The sequence below is a fragment of the Callospermophilus lateralis genome, chromosome 11 (genome assembly GCF_048772815.1).
Source record: "Callospermophilus lateralis isolate mCalLat2 chromosome 11, mCalLat2.hap1, whole genome shotgun sequence".
Taxonomy (NCBI): domain Eukaryota; kingdom Metazoa; phylum Chordata; class Mammalia; order Rodentia; family Sciuridae; genus Callospermophilus; species Callospermophilus lateralis.
Window position 1 is genome coordinate 97,685,804 of NC_135315.1, and position 26,168 is coordinate 97,711,971.

General features: G+C 30.8%; 1 pseudogene; it reads left to right on the top strand.

The window, feature by feature from the left end:
* Positions 1-26,168, top strand: part of LOC143410713 (cadherin-9-like) — a 102,861-nt pseudogene that overhangs the window by 45,403 nt on the left and 31,290 nt on the right.

The window sequence follows — 26,168 nt, forward strand, 5'->3', positions numbered from 1 at the left end:
AAAGTCAAAGAACTGCTGAAAAATCTCATTAATCACACTTTGCAAATTTAGAATGCACTTCAACATTTCACCAATTTCATTAAATTTAAGAATGTATTTCTCCTGATATTTTTCTCAATATTTTAACCTATTAAAAAATACCTTCAGGATTCAGTAGTCATGTGTTCTTGACCCATAGTTGCCTATAGACTTTTTCAGGTAGTCAGCAATTTTTTGTTACCTCACGAGTAAATAGGATAATTTTTAATGTAGCTACAGAATTATGAAGAGGCCTGTTACCACTTCCTTCACTGAATAATCAGGCTTGTACTAGGGGTGATAAAAATTGCTAGAAAATAAAAGTTTTTTTGTTACCTTCTTTTTGACTTTCTTCTTTTAATTCATACACTTAGCCTATATATCTGGCTTTCAAGTCTTCTGCCATTAAATTTAATTGGTGAGATTTAGATCATCATCTGCTTGAAAACCTTTGCATCTTAATGATAAATATAAGCGTCCTGAGTTCCTGCTATAAAATTTTCATCCTACTTGTCTTCTCTTATCTACCTTCCAAAAGAGACCTGAGAAAGTTTATGGTTTCAATGCAATCTTGCCCATTATCACCAATCTAAGCTAACAGAAAGCACTTACAAATCAGACTTAAACTAATCAGATTTTACTGAATAAAATCTTTATGATCAATTTCAAGTATGCAAAAAATCAAGAAGCACAGATAAATCAGGGAGGAGTTTGAGATATTCAGTGTAAGTTATTAAAATCTTCTTTTAAGCTCTGATGATTCACTCCAAGGGAGGTCATGGAGATGTTGGTTGTCTGGATTACAAGAACAGGTATGTTGAGTTTATGAACTCAGATTGTTACATAGTTTAAATGACAATATACAGCAAATTATGTTGCTTTAGTCATCACAGCTAGAAAATATAAGCCCAGCAATCCTAAGCTACAGATTTATTGTTAAAGCTATCCTTGAGTCAAGATTTTCTCCTTAATTTGCCCTTAATTCATTTGTCAAATAATCAATTTACAAGGATTCACCTACATTCTTGCATTCCTAAGAATAAAAAGCTAGAATTAGATACCTAAATGTACCACAATTTATATGAAGAAATAAGATGAGATAGTCATAGGAAAATTTTTAAAATAAAAAATAAATATATGGCAAGAAAAAATGTTTTTCCCAAAAGGGTTAATACATTATTCATTTTTGAAAAAAAAAATAAGATGATTATTGTGTTAATACTTGAAAAAGTTGATTTAAAACCACATTTGGCTTTCTATCCATCAATAGCCATTTAATATTAGCCTTGTAATGGCTTCAGATGAGAGAGAAAAAATTTAGGAAGAAAACACACACACACACACACACACACACACAAGTAACAGAATGATTATTTTAGTTTAAGAAAGGAATTAGAGAATAATCACACAATTTTGAACTTTATTAGAAAAAAGACAATTTTGAAATTTTGTTCCATGAATAGAAATTGTATTTGCTGACAAAGAAAGACAATTCTTTATTTAAAAGAAATATTTAAAAGAAATCTAAGTTTTATCTATTATGTTTCTGTATAAAATGTGAGGTACAAACTCAATACCCAAGGGATATAAATAGGGACAGTGTATCTGATCCTCATGGGGAATAGAGTCTAACTCGGAGTCACACTGAGAGTTTATTCCAAAGTTTGTAGATTTGATATAAGTTATTTTGTATTATCATTTTGTTTTAATTTGAGTTGTGTGTTTAAGAAAGTAGAGTAGAATTGTATTAGCTTCTGGTCAGTATCGGAAATGGAGCATATTCTGAAAAGCATATTCTGTTCAATGTAAGCAAAAAAAACTAAAAAAAGAAAAAATTTGGATTCAAAATATTGAAACATAAATATACAAGCATAAAATGATTTTAAAGAAAGAAAATAACAAGTTACATTTCACAGAGAAAAGAAAGTTTGGAAAGCCATTTAATTTTTCTTCAGGAAAAAATTTTATAGAAATTAGCATCTATGATACAAAAATATAGAAATAAGTAAAAAAAAAAAGGCAGAAAATGGAAATATCAATGAGTGAGAGCAGAAACCCTAGGAAATTTACAATGCAATTACATTGAAGGAAGTGAAGATTAGCATTCACAGAGGGAAAAAAAGAAACAGAAACAAAACATTAATTAGGGGGCTGGGGTAGTGGCTCAGCAGTAGAGCACTCACATAGCATGCACGAAGCACTGGATTCAATCCTCTGAACCACATAAAAATAAATGAATAAAATAAAGGTATTGTGTCCAGCTACAACTAAAAAATAAATATTAAAAAATTAATTAGTGAGGAGCAAAATACATCCTAATATGGAATAAAAATAATAATAAGCAAAGTAAAAGTAACAGGAATGCTGATAGGTATGATTTAATGAGAATTGAATTTTTATGACTTAGGACAATTAGAAATAAAATAATAATCAAATTTGGTTGATTTAATTCAAAAATAACAAAAGAGCCGTCTTTTTTGGTTTTATTTTTTAAATACACGAGAGTGGAATGCATCACAATTCTTATTACACATATAAAACAATTTCATATTTCTGTTTGTATATAAATTATGTTAATACCAATTCATTTCTTCATACATGTAAATTGGATAATGATGTCGATCATATTCCACCATCCTTACTAATCCCCTGCCCCCTCCCTTTCTCTCTCACCCCTCTTCCCTATTTAGAGTTCATCTATTCATGCTCCCCCTCACTACCCTACTATGAGTCAGCCACTTGTATCAGAGAAAACATTCAGCATTTGTTTTCTTGGGATTGGCTAACTTCCCTTAGCATTATATTCTCCAACACCATCCATTGCAAATGCCATGATTTTATTATCTTTTATTGCTGAGTAAAATTCCACTGTGTATACATGCCACATTTTTTAATCCATTCATCCACTGAAAGGCAGCTAGGTTGGCTCCAGAGTTTAGCTATTGTGAATTGTGCTGCTATAAAAATTGATGTGGCTGTGTCCCTCTAATATGCTGTTTTTAAGTCCTTTGGATACAGTCCAAGGACAGGGATAGGTGGGTCAAATGTTGGTTCCATTCCCAGATTTCTAAGGGATCTCCATACTGCTTTCCATATTGGCTGCACCAATTTGCAATCCTACCAGCAGTGTATGAGTGTGCCTTTCCCCCCATATCCTCACCAACAATTATTATTGTTTGCCTTCATAATAGCTGCCATTTTGACTGGAGTGAGATGGTATCTTAGAGTAGTTTTGATTTGCATTTCTCTAATTGCTAGAGATGATGAACATTTTTTCTTATATTTGTTGATTGATTGAATATTGTCTTCTGAGAAGTGTCTGTTCAGATTCTTGGCCCATTTATTGATGGGTTATTTGTTTTTTTGGTGTTTATCTTTTTGAGTTCTTTTTATACTGTAGAGATTAGTGCTCTATCTGATGTGTGAGAGGTAAAAATTTGCTCCCAAGATGTAGGCTCTCTATTCACGTCATTGATTGTTTCTTTTGCTGAGAAGAAACTTTTTAGTTTGAGTCCATCCCATTTACTGATTCTTGGTTTTAATTCTTGTGCTATAGGAGTCTTATTAAGGAAGTTGAGGCCTAATCCCACATGATGGAGATTAGGGCCTACTTTTTCTTCTATTAGACGCAGGGTCTCTGGTTGTATTCCTAAGTCCTTGATCTATTTTGTGTTGAGTTATGTGCATGGTGAGAGATAGGGGTTTAATTTCATTTTGTTGCATATGGACTTCCAGTTTTCCCAGCACCATTTGTTGAGGAGGATATCTTTTCTCTAATGCATGTTTTTAGCGCCTTTGTCCAGTATATGATAGTTGTAATTTTGTGGGTTAGTCTATGTGTCCTTTATTCTGTACCATTGGTCAACCAGTCTGTTAAGTCATATGACTTGCCCAGACTGAATCAGGAAGATATACACAATTGAAACAGATCAATATGAAGTGATGAGATAGAAGATGCCATCAGAAGCCTACCAACCAAGAAAAGCCCAGGACTGGATGGTTATATAGCCATGTTCTACAAGATCTTTAAAGAAGAGCTAGCACCAATACTCTTTAATTTATTTCAGGAAATAGAAAAAGAGGCAGCACTTCCAAACTCATTCTATGAGGCCAATATCACCCTGATTCCAAAACCAGGCAAAGACACATCAAAGAAAGAAAACTTTAGACCAATATTCCTAATGAACATAGGTGCAAAGATTCTGTAAATAATTCTGGCAAATCGAATACAAAAACATATCTAAAAGACTGTGCACCATGATCAAGTGGGATTCATCTCAGGTATGCAAGGTTGGTTCAACATTAGGAAATCAATAAATGTAATTCGTCACATCCATAGACTCAAAGTTAAGAATCATATAATCATCTCAATAGACGCAGAAAAAGCATTTGACAAAATACAGCACCCCTTCATGTTTGAAACTCTAGACAAACTAGGGAAAACAGGAACATATCTCAACATCATAAAGGCTAAGCCCCAGGCCAACATCATTCTAAATGGAGAAAAATTGAAGGCATTCCCTCTAAAAACTGGAACAAGACAGGGATGCCTCTTTCACCACTTCCATTTATCATAGTCCTTGAAACAGTGGTCAGAGCAATTAGACAGATGAAAGAAATTAAAGGAATATGTATAGGAAATGAAGAACTTAAATTAACATTATTTGCTAAGTATTTGCTGACAATATGATTCTATTCCTAAAAGACCCAAAAAAGCTCCAATAGAAAACTCTTAGAACTAGTAAAGGAATTCAGCAAAGTAGCAGGTTATAAAATCAATACCCATAAATCAAAGGCATTTCTGTATATCAGTGACAAATCCTCTGAGAGGGAAATGAGGAAAACAACCCCATTTATAATAACCTCAAAAAAAATAATAAAATACTTGGGAATCAACAAAAGAGATGAAAGATCAATACAATGAAAACTACAGAACCCTAAAGAAAGAAATCAAAGAAGACCTTAGAAGATGGAAAGATCTACCTTGCTCTTAGATAGGCAGAATTAATATTATCAAAATGACCGTACTTCCAAAAGCACTGTACAGATTTAATACATTTCAAATCAAAATCCCAATGGCGTTCCTCACAGAAATAGGAAAAGCAATCATGAAATTCATCTGGAAAAATAAGAGACCCAGAATAGCTAAAGCAATCCTTAGCAGTAAGAGTGAAGCAGCTGGCATCACTAACCAGACCTTAAACTAAACTACAGAACAATAGTAACAAAAGAGCAGTCTTAATCAAATTCTAATTTATTGAGGGCATGTTATATGTTAGGAACTAAGATAAGTTTTTACCAACATTATCTCATTAAACCCTAAATAACAGAGCAAAGTAATGAATATAACATAATTGTTACGTGAACAGGACTTAATTCTCCCTTGGGAGTAATTATTTTGAGAACACAGTTTGTGTGCTATGCAGCAATCTGTCATCTTCTGACTCATTGTTCTGCAGACACTCATAGTTCACCCAGCTTTAACAACAGTTGCTGCCACAACCACTAAGCTGACAAACTCCATTGTAGTCTTCATCATGCAGCTGTCTCAGCCCCTTGGAACTTTTGTGCAGTATAAGTCACTTCTAAAACTGAGTCAATCTACAGTAGGTCATTTTGCCCTCTTTATTCTTTTAAAATGCCTACTAGTCAGCTGTATCCCCTAGTGATAGTTGATAGCTGTGTATGGCTAGATAATTAAGAAGAAATTAATCAGCAGTGTATTTAAGGAGAGTTGAAGAATTAAGATTTTTTGTATGTTTGTTTGCTTGAGGTTTTGTTTTTGCCTATTTGTATTATGAGAGTCTCTCAGAAAAATATGGTGTTACTATTGGCAGAAAGTTAAATTCATCCACTTGTTTGATCTTTAATAATAGAGTGACTAATTAATTTGGACTCCAAATTTGTATTTTTTTTTCATCACAATCCATACTAGATATGAGGAAATTGTCCTTTTCTTTAAGGTTGCTGAAATCAAAATAGGGGGAAAAAGCAAGTTAAAATCTTGGTCAAGTTGTGAAACACCAAGCGAGAATAAAAATTTTTGGTATCAGAGTAGCTTTGGCAGAAGATATCAGAGAGAATATTTATATCCCCCCTAGGTTTGTACGCAATTTAGACATGCAACTGATTAAACCAAGCTGTCAATCTATAGGATCCTAAATATTATAAACACATTGACCCAGGATATTACCATAGATTTTTTTTGTTCATTTGTTTTGGGGTTGTTTTGGTAAAGGGGATTGAAAACAGAGGAGTTTACCAATTAACTACATCCCCAGTTCTATCTATCTATCTATCTATCTATCTATCTATCTATCTATCTATCTATTTATTTATTTATAATTCAAGACAGTGTCTCACTAAGCTGCTGTGTGCTTCCTTAATTTCTTGAGACTGGCACCAATCTTGTGATCCTCCTGACTCAGTCTCCCATGTGGCTGGGATTACAGGATTGCCTCATCATACCCAGATGTAGTTTGGAACTGTAAACAGGTATTTTAAACTACCAGTTTACCCAGCATATTGTGTTCCAATGAAAAATAAATACCAGACTTTGATGCATCCTGAGAAAAGAATAGAATTGTCACAGTGCAGGTCTAAAGTAACTCCCATACACAGTGTATAGCAGTGAAATTATCCCTAGAGTGTGTAAATATTTAAAACTAGTTTTCTTTTCCCATATCCATGGGCTATTACACAAATACATAAGATTAGTTACTCTGTGAAAAATCTGAGGACAAGTGACAGTTCGTGTTGTAGGGTTCTTCAGTCAACTTTGATTGTGTATACTAAACCACTAGAAAACATTGTGTTTGGGGAGGGAAGGGTACCCTCCTAGATTCCTTCCTTAACTCTGATAGGCAGTGGGTTGGTTCTTATTCTCTATGCCACAATGACAGGGAGCAGTTAAGTGGAGAAGTCTACATGGCATTCTAAGGATAGAGAGTTCCTGAGCTGTGGACAGCAAGATATTGCCATTCTGAAAATGCATAGAAAAATGGAAGAAGTCTCTGTGTGAATTGAATGAGTATGAACATTTTCTCTATGGAAAGTTACCTACAGCTGAGCAAGGGCTCTTTATAATGTAACAAAGTTTAACAAAATGAAAAATGTCAAAGTCAATTTGTGTTCACCTTATGGAAACAGAAAAGTTTTCTCAGAACCAAGTGGGCTGATCCTTTCATCATTGTTTGTATCCAGTAGGAGTGCTTCTTGAAATGCATTAATATGGCATTGATCCTTGTTTAAAACTGCATTATCTTGAGCCATTTAACATGAGGAAGTGAGGAGTATAAGAAACTTTGTTTATATATGTTGGTTGAACAGAAGATGTTCATGCATTTTTTTTAATTCAGTGATTATTTGCTAACGGAATATTCTAAGCACAATTTCAGTTTTCTGAAACAATGCTTATTACAACAGGCTCAACCAGGATAAACTCAAGCTTATTTTCAAAAGTATACTATGGAAGATAGAAAACAGGAGTTTTCTTACTAATTCCTGAATTAACTTTACAAATCAAGTGAGGTGTTCCCAGTATATTAATACACATTCATTTTTCTCCAATAATATTTCTTGATTAATTATTCTCACCAGTTTACTTGTACTTGAATTTCAAAATTAACTCCACTGTACCATGTAATTTGCCTTATTTCAGATCACTCATGAGTTAAAATCCATGTAGAAAATGGCTCTGCTCCTTTTTAATGTCTGAACAGAAGTTTTTCAGTATTTCACACACCTATCATTCTTTTCAATTTAACTTTTAACTTCAGTTATCAATAAACTTTATTTCTTAGAGTAATTTTAGTTTTACAGAAGATAGCATAAAGTAATGAGTTTTCATATGCCTACACACACACACACACACACACACACACACACACACACACAGTTGTCTCTCTTATAAGCATCTTGGGGTTGTTTGGAATCATTATTGTTACATTACTGTTACTATGGTCCATATAGTTCACATTAGAATTCAGTTTCTGTCTTGTACACATCTGAGTTTCAACAAATGCATGTTCCTTTTATCCCCCATTACAGCATCTTATAGAGTAGTCTCAATGCATAAAGATTCCCTTTGCTAGATCTATTCATTTCTAACATTCATTTAGTCTTAGAATGGCTATCTTTCTATTCTCTACACTCTTGCCATCCTGATAATGTAATGAAATTAGAATCATGTAGTCTATAAAATATTTTGCAGACTAGTGCCTATCATGTAGTAATTTGAATTTAATGTTCCTTTATGTATTATTTAGTTTGGTAGCTAATTTCTTTTTACTACTGAATAATATTTTTTTAGGGATGTATAATCAGTTATCAATTCAGCTACCAAGGGACATCTTGGCTGCTTCCAGTAATTGGGAATTATGTCTAAAGTTGTATAAACATTTGTGTACGGGTATTTCGACATATTCAGAAAATTACCTGGTTAGCTAATATGGTAAGACTATTGAGCTTTGTGAGACATTTCCTAACTGCATTACAAAGTGGATTCAATATTTTGTATTCATACCAGCAATGAACAAGAATTCCTATGGTCGACATCCTTATCAACATTTAGTGCTCCCAGGACTTTGATATTTAGGTCATTTTAATATGAATGAAGTGGTATCTCATTTAGTTTTTAGTTCCCTAAGGAAATTCAATGTTTTACATTTTCATATGCTCATTTTATTTGTTTGTCTTATTTGGTAAGGTGACTCCTCAGATCTTAAGTTTTTTTTTTTTTCTTTTCTTTAGTTGGGTTGTTTGTTCTCTGACAATTTCTTTATATATATATATATTGAGCTTTCTGCCAGATAAGTAGTTTGCAATCTGGACTGTGTCTTTTTCATTCTGATAATAATAATTTTTACAGAGAACATATTTGTAATTTTCATGAAATTCAGTTTGTGATTTTTTTATGGATCATACATTTGTACCTATAGTACATTGCCAATTATAAGATGATTTAGATTTTTCTCATTGTCTTCTATACATCTATAGGTTTTCCTTAACATTTAAGTCTGTTATGGTTTAGATACGAGGTGTTCCCCAAAAAAATTCATATGTAAGACAATGCAAGAAAGTTAAGGGTGAAATGACAGACTCATAAGAGCCTTAACCTAATCAGTGCGTTAATCCACAGATATGGATTAACTGGGTAACTATAGGCAGGTAGGAAGTTCCTGGAGGAGGCGGGTCACTGGGGACATACATGGCTTTTGGGTTTATATTTATATATCCCCAATGAGCAGAATTCTTTCTGGTTCCTGTTTCTGTGACATGAGCTGTTTTTTTCCACCAAGACCTTCCATTGTGATGTTCTGCCACACTTTGGACGCAGAGCAATGGAGTCTGTCATCAGTGGACTCAGACCAATGAAACTGTGAGCCCTAAATATATTTTTTCTCCTTTTTGTTGTTCTCACAAGAGCATTGGGTCATAGAAATGAACAAACTGGGGAAAACAAGGGTATGACTATTTTGAGGTGTGTTTGTGTGTGAAATGTGTAAACTGTATCTAGATTCATTTTTCAATGATGATATTCATGTTTGCAGCATTACTAATAAAAAAGCTATTCTTTCTCTTTTTACAAAAGAACAATTGAATATATTAACTTGGATCCATTTCTGAGCTTTTTAATTTTTTTCTATTAATTTGTTTGTTCTTTCAACAACATCACATTGTCCTGATTATTACATTTTGTAGAAAAACTTCAAATTTGTTATTGTCAGCTTTCCAGCTTTTTTCCCCCCCAATGTTTTGATGATAATTTTGAGTCTTTGGCCTCCCCACATAAATTTTACAGTTAGTATGTATATATCTACATATAACTTCATTTAAATTTGGTAATGATTAGATCAAGTGGGGAAGAACTGACATCTATAAAATATCAAATTTTTCTACTAATGACAATGTAATACCTCTTCATTTATTTTTTTTCTTTTATGAGAACTGTGTACATCTTATAGATATTTATTAAATATATGTAAACATTTTTATTAATCTAAAAAGTTATTTATGTTATTAATTGCAAATTTCAATTGCTTATTGCAATTGGTTTAAGGGTAATTTTGGTCTGACAGAATGAGTTAGTATTTATTATTTTGCTTTTATTTTCAGGAACAAGTTTTTAAAATTTTGTAACAAACTTTTTTAAATGTTTGATAGAATTCAACAGTGAAACCATTTTAGCCCAGTTCTTTCTGTTTTGTAATGGTATTACTTGTTGATTTTTTCCCCTAATTGTTAGAGTCCTGTTTAAAGTATTTCTTCTCATGTTGTTGTTGTTGTTGTTTTGTTTTGTTTTAAAATTTTAATCTATTTGTATTTTTGGTAGATGGTGACTTTTAAGGAATTGATTTCAGATTGTGAAATTTAATTTTCTGTTTTCTAAGGGAGAACTTATGAATTATTTTAGAACTTTATTCCTTTCTATTATATACATGAAGCCTTCTCTCACTCTCTCTGCACTTATTTAGACATATGGTAATAAAGCACGCACACGCGCACGAGAGAGAGAGAGAGAGAGAGAGAGAGAGAGAGAGAGAGAGAGAAGGTTTGGCAATGGGCAAGCCATGTTACAGATATAATAATTACTTATGAAATTTTATAAATTATACTTTAAAAACTGAATTTCTAAACACACTAATGAGAGAGTGGATAAAAAATACAGGGCAAGTATATGTTGTGTACAGTAAATTCACTTTAAAATGAGGATTAAAAAGAGACATAAAAAGTATTCTTAAGTTTGTCAGATGCTTTCTCTTCATCTATTAAGATAATTATGTGATTCTTGTCCTTAACTCTATTTATGTGGTGAGTTGCATTTATTTTGATTTGCATATGTTGAACTGTCCTTGCATACCTGGGATGAATCCCACATGATCATGGTATACTCTTTTCTTAATGTGCTTTTGAATGTGGTTTGCCAATATATTTTAAAGGATTTTTGCATCTTTGTTCATGAAGGATATATTTATTCTTTGATGTGTCTTTGACTAGTTTTGATTGTGGTTTTATAGAATGAATTTGGCTCTATTTCCTCTTTTTCTATTTCATGGAATAATTTGAGGAGGATTGCCTCTAGTTCTTCTTTAAAGATGTTGTATAACTAGGATAAGAATCCACCTGATCTTTGGCTTTCTTAGTTGGGACAATTTTAATTGCTCCTTCAGTTTCATTGTTTGATATTAGTCTACTCTATGTTTTCTCTGTGTTTTAAGCGGTGTTGAAAAAACTGAATGAAACTAGATTCCTATCTTTATGATGAATAAAAAGTCACCTTAAAGTGAATCAAAAACATTGGAATTAGATCAGAAACTTTTTAATGGCTAAAAGAAAATGTGGGTTCAGAAATCCAAAATATTGACACAAGCACCAACTTCTTTAACAAGAATTACAATCAAGAATCAATAGGTGGGATGTCATCAAATTAAAAAGTTCCCTCACTGGAAAGGAAAAAAAAATCTAAGATCATAAAGATAGAGGCTACAGAATCGGAGAAGGTCTTTGGCATTGTTCCTCAGACAGGGGATTAATAAGTAGACTATCTAGAGAACTAAAAAAATACCAAGAACCAACAAAGAACCCAATTAAAAAATGAGCAAAAGAACTGAACAGACACTTCTCAAAAGAAGAAATAGAAATCACAAATATATAAAAAAAAAAAGTTCAACATCTTTAGTAATCAAGGAAATACAAATAAAAGTTACACTGAGATCTTATCTCACTGAAGTTAAAATTTGAATTATTGAGAATTCAAATCAAGGGCTGGAGTCGTAATTCTGTGATAGAATGTGTAAGGCACTGGGTCCGATTTTCAATACCTCATATAAGTAAATAAACTAAAGGTCCTTTGACAACTAAAAATATATTTTAAAAAAGAATTAAAATAACAATATAATGGTGAAAATGGGGAGGGTTCCATCATATATTATTGATGGAACCCTGAATTAGTACAACCAATCTGGAAAGCATCATGAAGATTCCCCCAAAAAACTAGCAATGGAATCAATGTGCATCTATCTCATTCTTTGATATTTATCCAAAAGAACCAAAATTGTTGTTTTATATTGGTACAGGCACATCAGTGTTTATAGCAGGGTAATTCAAAATCATCAAGTTATAGAACCAGCTAGGGGATTGCAGAGGATTGCAATTCTGTGTATGTGCCACTTCTGTGCCATAAAATTCTTCCCAGAAAACTCAAGTTCAGTCAATTGTATCTTAAACCAAGCAGGAATACCCCCTGCTGCCCTCCAGGTACTAGAAATTCAGTCCATGGGTTCTCTACCACAAGCTACATCCCTCACCCTTTATTTTATTTAATTTTAATTTAGAGATAGTGTTTTTGTTAAATTGCTGAGGCTAGCCTCAAATTTGCAATCCTCTTGCTTCAGCCTCCTGCCTCTTTATGATTACAGGTGTATACCACCATGCCCAGTCACAAGCACAAAATCCTTATGGTGTAAAGATATCACATAGTAATAATATTATATTGAGTTTGCATTTACTACACATTAAAGCTCTAATATAGTAGTCATGAAGCAATATTTAATATGAGTTGATTTAAATATATAAATTGACTTACCTGAAATAAATGAGAAAAATTTAATTAATTTATTTATTTGTTTGCTTGTTTATTTATTTATTTATTTAAGGTACTGGGGATTGAACTCAGGAGCACTCAGCCACTGAACCACATCCTCAGCTTTATTTTTGTATATTTTATTTAGAAAGGTCTCATTGAGTTGCTTAGCACCTAACTTTTGCTGAGGCTGGCTTTGAACTTGTGATCCTATTGCCTTGACCTCTCAAAACTCTGAAATTACAAGTGGGAGCTAGAAAAAATGTAAATTTTGTACTGAAATGAAACATTTCATTTTTGAAAATGTTTTGGAAATGTATTTGGACATGAAATCACCAAAAATACTGTTCTGTACTAGTTATTTTAGCTATTATCTATGCCTTTCCTCATTACAAACCAAATAAGATAATATAAAATAATGAGATATATTTAAGAACACACAAGGACTATTGATATTATATATATGGAGTTTGTTATATTTTGGACTTCCACCATTTTAAGCAAAGTATAAAGCGATTATGATGCTTTATACTGTATCAACTCATAGTCAGACAGGGTAATCAACTAAAAAACATATCAATGACAGATATATACATGTCGAAATTATAATATTTTATAAATTAAGTGTACACTTTTTTATTGAATACAATTTATGTCTTAAAGTCATTTCTAAAAGGTTAAACAAACAACCAAAAATCCTCACTCCTTATTTTGAAAATGATTTGTTATTGAATTTGTTTTGATTTCACAATTTATATTTTTTTTAAAAATTGAATTTAGATTATATGAGATTTCCAGAGAAACAGCAAATATATGTCAATTTATTGCAAGAAGTTAACTTACAGTATTGTAGAGTTTGAGAAGTATAGATATGGGAGGCTGCAGCTGGTGAGAACCCATAATATTATTTTCAACTGAGACTAAAAGAACTCAATGAATGGAATAAGTCCTATCCTGGATCTGAGTTCAAAGGATGACCAGCCTACTGTGTCAACTCATAGTCAGACAGGGTAAATTCCTCCTTTCTCAAGATTTTTTTAGTACACAAGACTTCAAGGCGTTGAAGGAAGACCATCCCATGTGGTGGTGGTGGGCAATACCCTTTGCTTAGTCTATGGATTTAAAGGTTAATCTTATCCCAAAACATCCTCACCCAGACATCCAAAATAATTTGTTACCAGATATCTGGACAAGCCAGTCAAGTTGACACATGAAATTACCATCAAAATTCCAATCCTTGCCAAATTGACATTCACAGGCGACATCTCTTTACACAACACATTGTCTTCAAATAAAACAGAAACAAGGTCATAATCCCACCCACCATGACACAGCAACCCTGCTTACAATAAAATACTAACTCCTTCCCCAGAGGTTACCTCCACCCTTGAGTCCTGTTTATTTTCTCAATAATATACTATAACATAAATGCCATGATATATAATTAGCAATAATTAAATTGTAAGATTTCAGGTCACCATCTTTAATATTACATGATAATGGAGAGAATAAAACAAGTTTATTTGAAATATTTGACACATACTCACAAATACATTCAACAAAATAAGGAAAAACAGTCACAAAAAGTATGTCCTTGTTTCTCCAAGTGGTTGCATGGTCATACCTGACCTTTACAAACATTTTTCACTACCATTCAGTATTTTCTTTTCATTTACAAAATACCTCAACCTTTTAGAGTAGACATGTGGGAAACAATGGAGAAAGATTGATCAATAGATACTAAGTGACAGTAAAACATTAAAAAAAGCTCTGGTATGGTATTGCACTCTGGGTTGATTATAAATAAAATAAAGTAAGTTTACAAATAGCTATAAAAACAAATTTTTAAAGTATTCACCATAAAAAAATAATAAAAAATCAAGGATATAAGTATGTTTAAATTGATTTAAACAAACACAATGTAGATGTGTATTAACTATTAACTAATATTGTGTTTATATGTATGATTTTTATGTATCAGTTAAAAATAAATTTTAAAAATATACTAAAAATAATAGCTAAAAATGACCTTTTAATATGTATGTATGGTATTATATAAAAATTCCTGAAATAATATTTTAATAAAAAGGTAAAAAGTATATATATAAAATATTTTGGAAGAAATTAGATCAGGTGGATATAAAAAAAATAAAATCACCATTATTACAATCTCAATAGTAAAATGAATAAAATGATTTTACCATTTTTTGCAAATCTTTTATTTATAAATTAAATTATATTCAATCAATATACTTCTTTATAATATCCTATAATTTCATGAATGTTTCAATTTGTCTTGATCAACATCTTCTGTGTAAAGAATATGTGTAATGCTCCATTTCTTTGACATTGTAACACTGATTATAAAACCATTCAAATAGGAGTGATTATGAAAGCTATTGTGTTTATGTAAACATTTTCCAGACTGTTATGTATTTTGAATGAGGATAAAATAACTGAAAGTGAAGGTATTTCCATGAGTATTTAAACATTAATCTAAACAGGATATACAATCATATCTAATTTTGTTTGAGAATTACAAGTTCAATTTCATGAACAGATCAATACAAGACAATAAAGTGTTGAACATAACTTAAATCATAAAAGGCAAGAAAAATACTTGCTTAAAATAATACTATTATGTTAAACACATTGGAAAATAACAGGAAATGACATTGAAAAAAAGTACAATTATTTTTTATTTTATTTTCATATGTATTCAAAAATTTTTATAGAGTTTATTACAATCATTTAGACTTGGGGCTGGGATGTGGCTCAAGTGGTGGCGCGCTTGCCTGGCATGCGTGCGGCCCGGGTTCGATTCTCAGCACCACGTACAAACAAAGATGTTGTGTCCGCTGATAACTAAAAAATAAATATTAAAAAATTCTCTCTCTCTCTCTCTCTCTCTCTCTCTCTCTCTCTCTCTCCTCTCTCACTCTCTCTTTAAAAAAAATCATTTAGACTTTCTGCTATGTAGCTAAGTTGCTTATCAAAAATTTCTATAAGAATTAAATAGATTTCACTGAAAAAATTATCTATTCTTTGTCCACAGTACTTAGTATTCCATGACTTTAAGCAAATTGCAGCATCACAGTGACACTTCCATACTTACACTCTAAAATTATACAGGACTACATTTCTTTTCCTGTAGGTATAATAAGCATGAAGCAGAGAACAGTAGAATATAACTGTGAAGAGGTACTTTAATAATTCATTTATATGTGGTTTCTGACACTTTTTTTTTGTTTTCCTGTTTCAAGAAATCAATACAAATTCACTCCTAATATGCATAAAGTATGTATAGCTTAAAAATTAAAGATAAATTAAAAATTTAATAAATATTATGTGTAGTTGTTTATTTTTATGAAAAATAATGACATAAAACCATGAAAAGATAAACTGTATTGCACCATTAATATCCTACCTAAAAGTATGTTGCTTAATCAAAGATTTACATTCAACATTTATGTAGACCAGAATTTTGATGGCTCCAGGTGATTTTCTTGTACATTAATTAGCCTAGCCAACTCAATAAAGTGAACTTTTCAGTTAATTCTACAATTTTTGCCAAATTGACAGACTTTCATAATTACATTATTCTCTATTTACCCATCCTTCTCAGTCATCTTTTTTCAATAATTTTCTTCATTTTCTTCTCCTCTTAAAGTAAAAGAACAGGTGATACAAAGATAAATATACAAAATACTTTTATAAATATTTTGAGGAATAATAATCACTGTTCAATAAAATATTATGGACTTTAGAGATTTCTAATATGTAATTTAATTTATTTCTGTTCTGATTTTTTCTATTAATTAATGATAGACAAATCCTTTTATTTATTTGAGAAGATAAATAAATTTTGCTATTTAAAAAGAGAATAATCGGGGCTGGGGATGTGGCTCAAGTGGTAGCTCGCTTGCCTGGCATGCGTGCGGCCCGGGTTCGATCCTCAGCACCACATACAAACAAAGATGTTGTGTCCGCCGAGAACTAAAATAAATAAATAAATATTAAAAAAAATAAAAATAAAAAAATAAAAAGAGAATAATCATTTGGTTTTCTTATGAATATACATGTATAAATATATGTGTGTGTGTTTGTGTGTGTGTGAGAGAGAGAAGAAATATACATTGAGTTATTTAAAATGGATATCTATGTTTTCCTAATTTATTTTACCTTTTAGTAGCATGGTTCATAATTATACTTAACTTGATGAACGTCAGGGTGGGGAGTAAAGTGTTACATTAGAAGTTGCCCTGAAAAGAAAATGTCAAAATGAGATATGCCAATTATTTATTTAGGGGAAAACAAAAAAGAGTGGAAAGTGTCTAAAGGTTAAAGATACATATGTAAACACCAGCTGTGAAAACAGGTAAAGGCTTCCTGAGAAATGAAATTAAACGAACAATGGAAAACAAAACAATTGGTATGTATGGGAGGCATAAAGGAGCAAAGTGGCAGAGCCTCCAGGATGAAGGGCCACATTATGGATGTTTGAATGAGGTAATAGACATCAGCAAATTATAATGACAATAATGTAAACACTATTTTAAAATATTGACATTAACCCTTTTCAATGGAGAAGGCTTAAATTATTAAATAAATAAGAAAGCAAAAGGATGTTCCCAATATAATACTTACATTTGCTTGAAACTAATCCTAGTTTGTAGGACTTTAAGTTCATGGTCATAAACACTATGCCTTGTTGGAGATTTTTAATTTCTAGTAAAATGTCTATATTTGTGATGTAGAAAAGTGAAATTTTTTTTGAAATAGAGCAAGAATAGAGGTAGCATGATCAGGAGACGACTGCAGTGATCTGGTGAAGTATGTTGTAGGAAAAGCCAGAGTATTAGCCAAGGAGGAAAAACAGATGAAGAAAGTATTTCAAAGAATGACAGATTACATATGATGATTATTTTAATAGGTTTAAAACAAAGAAGGATAAAAAAGGAAACAAGTTTCAAACTTCGGCTAACATAAAAAGTAGCATTTATATTAACAAACAATTCAAAGATGGATTTGGTCATGATGAATATGTAAGTTCAGAACAATAAGAATTGTGATGAATGTGGTGTAAGACTGCCCCAGAAGGGGAGACTAGTTAGGATTCCAGTCTTACTAAAATCTACAGTTTTAGCAATTTTGAAATAGCATTATTAGTTATTATTATTATTATTATTATTATTATTATTATTATTCCTGAATAGGTGAAGTGTTGTACCATTTAAATAACACCACACTTTCTCCATTGATTTTTTTGTAAATGACTTTATCACACAAGAAAAATGATAAGCCTGAGATGATGGATTGGTTAATTAGCCTGATTTAATTAATCTACAATTATTTACTCATTCTGCAATATACACATACATCAAAACATCATATCATAACCCACAATTTTTTAACATACACAATTATTATTTCTCAATTTGATTTTTAAAGAATTGCCAAAACTTTTAAAACTTTTACAAATCAAAGTTTCTTTGATTATAAAACTGTTTTAAATTTTCATTGGTGAGCTTTCTACATTAAGAAGTTATTTTATAGAAGGGTAGTTTGTGAAAGAAAATAATTTGTGAATAAATATTTATTTCTATTAAGACCTAAACTATATGGACAAAGAGGAAAGTCATGTTTTGTTTCACTTTAAATTTAAAATATCTACAAAATAATTTCCTCCAAGTGAGAACATTGTGATTGAAAAGGTACTCTTCAAAAGTGATACAAAAAATATGAGTTTGAAATTCTCTCTGACTGGCCTCCCTGTATACAGAGTTTGCAGTTTGACAATGTTATATTGCATTGTGATAAAATCAATTTAAAATTAAGTTATTCATCTTAAACTTAGCATTATGTCAAGTTCAGAAATTCCTTATACCATAACTTTGAGTTTCATTATTTTAAATATTACAATGATTACTTGATATTTAAAACTCGAGATCTGAGTTAATGGATTTTTTTTAATCTCTAGAGGTAACAAAGATTTCTTTGTAGTGTTCTACTTAAAAATATCTTTCAAATACTATGCATTGAAAGAGATACATTTATTTTCCTTTTTATTTCAATCTATCTTTGAATGATGTATAAATGAAATTGTTAAAAATATTTAGCAAAACAAAACCTGAAATGTTTAGTTTCCACTCAATGAAAATAAGACAGCATATTTGTAGTGATATTGTCTAGTTGATATGCCAAAGTTATTTTTACTCTAATAATGCATGTGTTTACAGAACTCTTCTTTTTTACCTCTTTGAAGCTTCATACTGACCAAGATAAAGGAGATGGAAATTTAAAATACATTTTAACAGGAGATGGGGCTGGCAGTCTGTTCATCATAGATGAAAATACAAGAGACATTCATGCTGCAAAGAAATTAGACAGAGAAGAAAAATCCCTCTACATTCTTCGAGCCAAGGCTATAGACCGAAAGACTGGTTGGCAGGTGGAACCATAATCAGAATTTATCATTAAAATTCATGATATCAATGACAATGAGCCAATATTTACAAAAGACTTATATACTGCCAGTGTTCCTGAAATGTCTGGAGTGGGTAGGTATTTCCTAGTCAACTAATCAGTATGTTTTTTAGCTAAATTATATGAGGATATGGTAATTATATGTGACCTCTTTCATGATAAGAGCTGTAACATAAAACTGCTATTTAGTGTAAACTTCCTATTTAGTTTCAATTACATGTACCTTAGAGTCTCTTATTACATAACAAGTTACTGAGAACAATTATTTCATTGCATTGTCATGGATACCTTCAGCTCTATTCAATTGTCACTCAAATGAGAGCAAGTAAAAGACATTTCTATGAGAAGGGAAAAGAATAATAGTTCAGGCAGTATTGGACAACTTTGCTTGCATTATTTTGAATTACAAAACCTAATGCTTGCATTTGACAGATTTCTTCTGAAGCATTATCTCATTTGATCTTTCAAAAAGCTTTTTTTTTTTAAGAAGCATGGGAAATAAAACTTTAAATCCCCATTCTGTTAATTAGCAATTCAGAATTCACAAAGATTTAGCAACTGGATTAGTATCAAATAACCTGGTAGCTTCATGGGCAGGATTCCAGGCTTTTTTTTTCTTGTTTTTTAGTTTATTTTTGTTCATGTTCCACTACTGAACAAAGGTTTATAAATGAAAATGAAAATAACTTTTTCTCTTATTACATCTGCGTAAGATTTTAAATTTAACTCATTAATATCCAAATATTGTATCTGAGTAACTACATTAAACACTATTCATGTAGAAGGTTTATATTTGTTAATAAGAGTAGACGCTTAAGTATAAAATATTTCTTAAAAATGATAAATCTTATAGTATACAAAATATACAAGCTGCATATGAGGATTTATAGTCTAAAGTACATATTTGATTTTATTATAGCTAGCATAACTTTCAATCTAAAATAACTTCTATGTAGGTAAAAAAATACTTGTACACATTTTTACTGAGGATTTTATGTAAAATACTTGTTAAACATGAGTATCTGGCAAGAAGAACCAAGAGTTTATAAAAAGTAATTTCCTCTAATGGCAAATAAGATCTCATTTATTTGAAAAAAGTGCTGTTCTATTGTTTTTGGGGGTATTTTCTCCAATAATATAAAAAGAAGTCCTGTGAAATCATAAAGCCTGGAATAAAACATGAGTGGATATGTTTTCTTTAATATTATTCTTATATCTGTTAGCCTGGTACAGTTCCTTGTATTGGTCTATAGTGTTTCATCACAAGGGTAATTTAGGTACACATCGTGGTCTTTTTATATTTCATATGAGAGTACATTTTAAATTATATTCCTCTTTAGTATTTAATTTACTATTGAATTGTTTTCAAGTGATGTGGTTTTTGATAATACTCTTTAAAATTTCTAAAACATTTTATATGCATGATATTTTAACAGATATTTTTACATTTTACAATACCAAAACTTATATTTTTCTTTCTTCAGAAATATTTAACATGTATAGGAAATTCAAAAGCATACAAAAGATAACATAAATATTGTAATATGAGAAAATTTGACTATAGTTGATTAAAATATAAATATACTTTAAAAATTTCCAAAGCATTACTTCACATTTTAAAACAGAATATCATGAGACTATTGATATTTAAATGTTAAAAAGCCTGTATTTTCTCCTGAATTTTATAGTGATATTTAATCTCTCACTCTATACATTCCTACCATCTGTCTGCCTAATCAGATTCTTCCTTATACAAGTATTCTAATCTAGATTATATTAAGTACATAAAGGCATCAAGATTGAACTAAGCATTTTGTATGTATGTGTGTGTGTGTGTGTGTGTGTATATATGTGTTTATATATATATTAAGTCTTCAATGACTCAGTTCTTCATAATACAAAATGTAAACTTTATGTGTGAATGGAGGCTTGTAGATTGTCTCATTCTAAAACAATTCCTGTATTTCATTTAGAGAAGATTAAGTTGTAAGCAGGGCAACCTCTGATCAGGCTTTAAAAATGAGAATTTTTTTACCATTGCCAATTACACTCCATGATAGGAATCCACAAAAACGTTACACAACAAGAAGTTATATGACTCTAATTGAAGCTAATTAATAAAAATTTAAAAATGTACATGAAAACAATTATACAGATAAATCCTGATTCTTTTTGTAGGGTATAGTTATTATTCTTTATTACTGACATTGGTGAATGTATTGCTTCTATGGTCCACTAATTGACTTTGTGTTTCTATTTTTTAATTATCTTATTATATAAAATATAGTATGTCAAAGGCACTATAATTTTGGTTTACATACTTTATTTTTTTAAAGAGAGAGTGGAGACAGAGAGAGAGAGAGAGAATTTTTAACATTTATTTTTTAGTTGTTAGGCAGGCACAACATCTTTGTTTGTATGTGGTGCTGAGGATCGAACTGGGGCCGCACGCATGCCAGGCGAGCGTGCTACTGCATGAGCCACATCCCCAGCCCTACATACTTTCTTTAATAAATATGTACACATGAGTCCAAAAGAATTAAGGTGCCTTGCCCAAAGTAAAAAGTCAGCTCATTGCTAGCCTAGACTGATAATGAAAACATAGTTTAATAGATTCAGAAGTAGCTGAACAATCTCACTGTCTATTTTCTTGCACTGTTAGTTATACTTGTCTAAAATGTAATTTGAAAATCTTCTATTTTATTGGAACCTGAGTAAGCACCCCTAAATAGCATTTTTAAATATACTATATTAAATCAAATGCCCCTCTCAAATTAAATCCAAATAAGAGTAAAGGGGAGAAACACTGTGTTTTTCAATATAATTTTAGGTACTATTATACACACTCATACACATAATGTCTAAGTAAAATGTAGATGTATTTATGACCTGAATTTATGTTGTTCTTTGTTGCAACTCTCATACCTTTTTTTATTTGATCTTTTTAGTTATACATCTCAGTAAAATGTATTTTGACATCTCATACCTACATGGAGTGTAACTTCCCATTCTTGTGGATGTTCATAATGTGGAGTTACACTGGTAATGCATATGTATATGTAACTTGGAAAATTATGTCTGATTCATTATACTGTCGTTCCCATTCCCATTCCCCTCCCTTTTTCCATTCCTCCTTGTGTAGTTCAGCGAAGCTCCACTCCTCCCTCCATCCTGCCTCTTGTGAGTCAGCATCTGCCTATCAGAGAGAATATTAGGCCTTTGTTTTTTTTGGGACTGGCTAATTTTGCTTAGCATGATATTCTCCTGTTCCATCCATTTACCAACAATTGCCAAATTTCATTCTTCTTTATGCCTGAGTAATATTCCATTGTGTTCCACATATATTTTTTATGAAAATAAAATAAAATAAAAGATGAACTCATCATAATTATTGCAAGTGAACATATTCTTTGTTTTTATTTGTACAAGTAAATAATTTTATGAAGGAAAATTAAGGGGTGATATCTAGGAACTTCTCAGACTATGTATTAACCATATTAAGAGTTTAAGCACATGTGTAATTAAATTAATATATATATATATATATATATATATATGAAATAATAACTGACTTCCACTTTTATTTGCATTATATTAGTGATTTTTATTTAATCAGTGGGTTGACAAACTACAAATAGCTGAGGAGGAAATGAAGTTTAATAGAATGAAATAAAATCTCTCACCCTCCAAGGATTTCCTTCAGTCTGCATCTCCTTTACATTTGCTTTTCTTCTGAAAATATTTGTCACTTCCTTTCTCCCTCACCAATCATTGTCCTTAAATTTTCCCTCTATTTCTTTCAAAACCATATATCATATTACATTTTAGCTGTATAATTAACATACCCCATTTACTTAAATGTGCATGATTCTAATGATCTCATAAAATTTGAAATGTATTAACATCTTTTTAAAAAAAAAAAAATATATATATATATATATTAGTTGTAGTTGGGCACAATACCTTCATTTTACTTATTTATTTTTATGTGGTGCTGAGGATCTAACCCAGGGATGCATATGTGCAAGGTGAGCGCTCTACCACTGAGCCACAACCTCAGCCTCTGCATTACCGTCTTCTGATTAAGCCTTTAAACTTGATAATAAACAAATACATGCAATTACAGGAAATGGGATGTACTCCTATTAAAATGTTAGTGTAAGTCCCTACATTTTCCTTTTTCCATTTCTTGTGGTCAGGTTGCTCTTGTATAAATTTGGTAGTTTGGATGCATATTTTCTCAAAGCCTGGATATTTCCCTAAATGCACTCTAAAAGATTTAGCCAGTCCTCCTCCTCACACTGGGTAATTTTCCAACCAGTAATTCCTCTATAGTTTTTGATAGAAATAACACAATCAACAACTTCTTCGGGTCCTATTTCAGTCCTTTTTTTTTGAGGTTTACTTGCTCTGGATTCAATAACATATCCAATAATATCCATAACACTACACAGAACATTTGATAAAATATTTAGAAATATTTAGAATAGACTAGTTACGGCTAATTCTAGTCTTGCAATTCCCAGGTTTGAAATTTATATTGAACAAAAAACGGTTTTAATGTTTATGTATTGAATTCATGGGTTGTTTTAAACAGGTGCCATTGTACTGTCTAGAAATATCATCCCTATTTTTGCTGGTGCCCCCATGCCGTGAATATTTATGCAAGGGGCTCTCCCCATAGGTCCCCAAGTCAATGACTGTCTTAGCTGAAGGCATAGGCAGAGAGTTAACTTGGCCAGTACTATAAGAACATCCATGGAAGAGTGAATAGTTATTTCCTTCTTTTTTTCTCTAATCTTCATCACCTTATTGTCTCATAGGGCTGAGATAAATTCAATATGTTTTATACAGGAGTTTAGAGGAATGTCTTGGGACAGAATAGGACAAAAACCATGCTACCTGTCTTATTTTCCTTTGGTTCCTCCAGTTCATGGATCAGTTCTGTTCTTTTTTCCTTTATTTGATCTCACAAATTTTTTAATATCTCTCATATATATATATATATATATATATATATATATATATATATATATAAATTGTAGGTGAGTTTGTGTACATGCACATTTGTGAGTGTATACACATATACATACAAACTTGTATATAAAAATATATAATATGCATTATGTAATATATAAGTGCAATATACATAAAGGGAAAAATAATTTCTTAAAAGTTTTATACAATATAAAAGGCCATATATATTTTTTCAATATTACCGTGTTTATTAAAGAAGACTAAAAGCAGTAGAGCAGTATATTCCTTTCCCAATACTGTTTGTGTTTAGCAGTTGAAAATTATTTTAAACTAGTAATTTTGATAATAGCTGAGTAAGCTTGTGCACAACTATTTTTCTATATTTTAGTTTATTCATAGCTGTACTTGGATTGATAGGTAGCTGGTTAGATACATAGATAGGTACATACATACTGCATAATACATTGATAGATATTTAGATATGAAATCTATACTCTGGTTCATTTACATTTGAAAAGTTAAGAGTTTCATTTTCTATTGAGTGAACTAGCTGAGTTAGTTGGAATTGTATTTTGAAATTCGAATCATGTTCAAAACTGTATATTGCAAATATAATTTTATTTCTGCCTATAAGGCATAGAAACAGAAAGTTCCCTTTTGTTTTATGGACAGAATGTATTCTATAAAGTGAGATAGCCTGAATTTGTTTAACTTCCCCTAATTTAGTTCATAAGCATAGAGGAGAACAACTAGCATTTTGGGGTTACATTGTGTGATATAAACATTTTTACTTTTATATTTCATCCATAAAGGTAATGCTTATGAATATTTCTTTTACCGCCAAATAAATGATTTTGCTTTTCCAAACACTTAATATAAAAATTATTATTTGATTAATTTTTAATATTTTTATGTGATTTTCTATTATGAGTTTAGCTTTTGTGTCTTGAATTTTCTTAGATATTAAACATTAGCTTTATATTAAAGAGAGGAATTAGCGAAGGGGTGCAATAAACATTTTTGATTCCATAACATATTTTCTGTTTAAAGAAAGATATTGTATACAAAATTCTTCTAAGAGTTTTCCAAAAATAGCAACATCAAAATCATGCTCAATTTTTTGAAATAAGAAATGTGATATTTAATTGTAACCTAGTCCTTGTCATATTTTCCCATGTTTTATATTCTTAATGCAAAAAAAAATGAGGAAAATTTTGAAAAATGAAATTTTGAAAAAGTAAGAGATATAATAGCCAAAGTGTATTTTACATTAACCTGTCTTCATAAATACATGCAAAATTAGTTTAACTATGCATCATTTTACTTTATTACTAAATAATGTTCACTGTTAAGAATCATTACATTTTTGTGGAAAAAGAAAAAACTATCCATCCCTTGTATACCAAAACAATTGGTGTTTTTTTTTTTTCTTAACTTGTTGGTATAAATAAAATGTTAGAGGCATGTCATTAGCATTTACCAGTTTCAAAAGCATACTTAACTATTAACAAGAATCTAAGGGATGCAATGTGAATATTATAGGGGTGTTCTAGTTTTTCAGTCACATGATGGGGGTGATTTGTATTCTCTAAACTTTCTTTTTTCTTAAGGCCAAGCATTTTTTTCACAAGCTTAAAGATCACACACCCATAAAATAGAACAAGCAAAACTTTTTCTCCATGAAAATATTATTTAAAAAGTGTGAAAATGTCGGGCTGGGGTTGTGACTCAGTTGTAGAGTGCTTGCCTAGCATGTGTGAGGCACTGGGTTGATCCTCAGAACCACATTAAAAAACTAAATAAATAAAATAAAGTTATTGTCTCCAATTATGACATATATATATATATATATATATATATATATATATATATATATATATATATATAAAATAGTGAAAATGTACAGAAGATTGTTTTTACCTGTACCCATAGTGAAACATGAAAATGTTTACTTACAAAAAACAAAAGGGAAAAGTAGCACAGGAAATGTCCAAAACTTGATGAAGTAACTAATGGAATTTTCAACATATAAGCAAATCTTAGTAATTTATATTTCAATGATATCCAAATGTGAAAACATTTCTTATTTTAACTCACTTGTACT